The sequence below is a fragment of the Poecilia formosa genome, unplaced genomic scaffold (genome assembly GCF_000485575.1).
Source record: "Poecilia formosa unplaced genomic scaffold, Poecilia_formosa-5.1.2 Scaffold411, whole genome shotgun sequence".
Lineage (NCBI taxonomy): Eukaryota > Metazoa > Chordata > Actinopteri > Cyprinodontiformes > Poeciliidae > Poecilia > Poecilia formosa.
The window spans coordinates 485045-489049 of record NW_006800350.1 but is presented as its reverse complement, the minus strand read 5'-3'; the positions used below and the strand labels follow the sequence as shown (position 1 = coordinate 489049).

Here is a 4005-nt window from a genome sequence, read left to right as displayed (position 1 = left end):
TCTTTCTTCCATACTAGACCCTGAGGGAGAACCGGGAGCCCATCAGACCACTCACCCACAGCCAGGGCTTCACTCTTTCCCCAGTTCACCCTCGCAGCAGACAGTACAGAGAACTTCTCTGTGATCTCGGTTAAAACACTGACATCTTGCTGATCTTTTATAAAAATAACAACATCATCAGCGTAGGCAGATAAAACCATATTGTTACTAAAACCAGGTAAAACCAGACCATAAGCACACAAGCATATTTTCTGGAGAAGGGGTTCCAGGGAGAGTGTGTAGAGCCGAGACCGTGCAGCCCTCTACTCACCCTAAAAGGAGCACACAGGCTACCGTTGATCTTCAGCACACTCTCAATGTCACTGTACAGAACCTGGATCTTGGCAATAAGACCCTCGCTGAATCCAAACCCCCTCATGGTTTTCCAGAGGAAGCTGTGTTCAACGCGGTCAAATGCCTTTTCTTGATCTAATGAAATCAAGCCAGTTTGTAAACCTAATGAACCGGAAACCTCCAGAACATCCCGAATCAGGTAGATGTTATCTACCATAGACCTGCTGGGGACGCAACAGGTCTGATCCCGGTGGATGACCTGCTCCATAGCTTTCCCCAGCCTCGTGGCCAGGGCCTTGGAGAGGATTTTGTAGTCGGTGCAGAGGAGGGACACAGGGCGCCAGTTCTTGATGTCCTGCAGGTTTCCCTTTTTGGGCAGCAGAGTGATGACTGCCCTGCGGCAGGACAAGGGGAGTGAACCAGTAAGCATGCTCTCGTTGTAGACGTCCAGCAAGTCTCGGGCCAGAAGATCCCAGTAGGCCTTGTAGAACTCCACCGTGAGCCCGTCAACGCCTGGGGACTTCTGGCCCTGCATATTGAGGAGGGCTGTGTGGAGTTCTTGGAGCCCCAGGGGGCACTCCAACTCGGAGTTGGTCTCCTCGGAGACCTGGGGTAGTTCAGTGCAGAACTCCCTGAACAGTTCCTCGTTCTCCTTGTATTCACTTTGGAACAGAGAATAGTAAAACTCCACAGCCCTCCTCCTGATCTGACCTGGTTCACTCAGTTGCTGCCCTGTGTCTGACAGCAAAGAGTGGATCAGCTTCCTCTGCCTGTGCTTCCTCTCCAAGCTGAAGAAAAAGCTAGAAGGAGCATCCATCTCTGTGATGTTCTGGATCCGGGACCTGACCAATACGCCTTGGACTTTGCTTTCCAGCAGGTTAGCTAAATCTAGCCTTTTAGATTTGAGAGCTTCAATATGTTCTCGATTTCCTGTGGATTCACCAAGTCGTTCTAATTCCACGATGTTTATCTCCAGATCTCTGATAGATCTGGTAATGTCACGGGTGACATTGAGAGTGTGCTGTTGACTCAGCAGTTTTATCTGAACTTTTCCATAGTCCCAACACTGTTTAAGACAGGTAAAATCAGACTTTCTTTGTCTAAAACCAGTCCAAAGATAATGTAAAACCTCTTTAAAACCCTGATCATAAGTTAAAGCAGAGTTAAAATGCCAGTAAGCGCTTCTAGGTAAAATGTTTCTGATAAAAACACTACCTAAAAGCAACGAGTGATCTGTAAAAGCCACCGGTAAAATCTGGCATGTTTTAAACGCGTTAAAAATGGTGTTTAAAACAATAAAAACGATCAAGACAGGCTAAAGAGATTCTGTTTTCCTTAATGTGGGACCATGTGTACTGCCTGGAGCCTGCATTCATCCTCCTCCATACATCCACCAGGCCATGAGACGAGACCAGCTGCTGCAGAGCATGTTGGGCCGCTGGGTGTGGCTCTGCATGATTACAGTCTAAAAGCTCATTTTCAATGCAATTAAAATCCCCACCTATAAAAACATAATCCTCAGACCAAAGACCCACAATCACCCAACCGTTCCCCAATTTGTTAAAAAAACACTTTTTCTCTGCATTGGTGATAGGAGCATAAATATTGATAAAAACTATATTAAAATGATCAAACTTTATCTCGACTAAAAGACACCTCCCCTGAATGACATGTTCAACTTCAAGAAAGTTTGGAATGAAAGCTCTAGAAAAGAGGAAGCCCACCCCTGCACTCTGGGAGGTGCCATGGCTTAAAATGACCTCCCCCCTCCACTCTCTATATTAGATAATCTCTGTGCGTTTCTTGCAGGTAAATGACATTGATTTTCTTTTGGTTCAATGTTTGATAAATTAAAGCCCGTTTTTCAGCCTCCCTTGCCCCGTTAAGATTCAGTGATGCTATTTTAAAAGATTCCATGTTGGGTAAGAAGCTAAAAACAAAACACCAAAAGACTATAAAAAATATTAAAATGCTACTGTGCATCGTTTAAATCAAAGTTGTTTTCTAACTTTAGTCATTATTTTCTTTAATNGTGAGCCCGTCAACACCTGGGGACTTCTGGCCCTGCATACTGAGGAGGGCTGTGTGGAGTTCTTGGAGCCCCAGGGGGCGCTCCAGCTCGGAGTTGGTCTCCTCAGAGACCTGGGGTAGTTCATTGCAGAACTCCCTGAACAGTTCCTCATTCTCCTTGTACTCACTTTGGAACAGAGAATAGTAAAACTCCACAGCCCTCCTCCTGATCTGACCTGGTTCACTCAGTTGCTGCCCTATGTCTGACAGCAAAGAGTGGATCAGCTTCCTCTGCCCGTGTTTCCTCTCCAAGCTGAAGAAAAAGCTAGAGGGAGCATCCATCTCTGTGATGTTCTGGATCCGGGACCTGACCAATACGCCTTGGACTTTGTTTTCCAGCAGGTTTGCTAAAGTTAGCCTTTTAGATTTGAGAGCTTCAATATGTTCTCGATTTTCTGTGGATTCACTAAGTCGTTCTAATTCCACGATATTTATCTCCAGATCTCTGATAGATCTGGTTATGTCACGGGTGACATTGAGAGTGTGCTGTTGACTCAGCAGTTTTATCTGAACTTTTCCATAGTCCCAACACTCTTTAAGACGGGTAAAATCAGACTTTCTTTGTCTAAAACCAGTCCAAAAATAATGTAAAATCTCTTTAAAACCCTGATCATAAGTTAAAGCAGAGTTAAAATGCCAGTAAGCACTTCTAGGTAAAATGTTTCTGATAAAAACACTACCTAAAAGCAACGAGTGATCTGTAAAAACCGCTGGTAAAATCTGGCATGTTTTAAACGCGTTAAAATGGTGTTTAAAACAATAAAAACGATCAAGACAGACTAAAGAGATTCTGTTTTTCTTCATGTGGGACCATGTGTACTACCTGGAGCCTGCATGCATCCTCCTCCATACATCCACCAGGCCATGAGACGAGACCAGCTGCTGCAGAGCATGTTGGGCCGCTGGATGTGGCTCTGCATGATTACAGTCTAAAAACTCAATTTCAGTGCACTTAAAACATAATCCTCAGACCCAAGACCCACAATCACCCAACCGTTCCCCAATTTGTTAAAAAAAACGCTTTTTCTCTGCATTGGTGATAGGAGCATAAATATTGATAAAACCTATATTAAAATCATCAAACTTTATCTCAACTAAAAGACACCTCCCCTGAATGACATGTTCAACTTCAAGAAAGTTTGGAGTGAAAGCTCTAGAAAAGAGGAAGCCCACCCCTGCACTCTGGGAGGTGCCATGGCTTAAAATGACCTCCCCCTCCATTCTCTATATTAGATAGTGTGTCTATATTAAATAATCTCTGTGCGTTTCTTGCAGGTAAATGACGTTGATTTTCTTTTGGTTCAATGTTTGATAAATTAAAGCCCGTTTTTCAGCCTCCCTTGCCCCGTTAAGATTCAGTGATGCTATTTTAAAAGATTCCATGTTGGGTAAGAAGCTAAAAACAAAACACCAAAAGACTATAAAAAATATTAAAATGCTACTGTGCATCGTTTAAATCAAAGTTGTTTTCTAACTTTAGTCATTATTTTCTTTAATTTATAGACTTCTGTGGCTGCAAAACCTGATACCTCTTTGTTCCTGATGTGATACCTTGCTGAGAAATAAAACAATTTTAAATCAGGAAAAAAAATTTAAATTTTT

The 4005-nt window shown here is 43.3% G+C and overlaps 1 long non-coding RNA gene across 1 annotated transcript; it reads right to left on the bottom strand.

Annotated features, from left to right (window-relative positions):
* Positions 1–1594: 1594 nt before the first annotated feature.
* Positions 1595–3326, bottom strand: LOC107833589 (uncharacterized). The gene is made up of 2 exons (XR_001659352.1): positions 3227–3326; positions 1595–1692 (listed from the first exon to the last, which is right to left on the bottom strand). It is a non-coding gene; the product is annotated as an uncharacterized LOC107833589 (long non-coding RNA).
* Between the last annotated feature and the right edge of the window lie 679 nt (positions 3327–4005).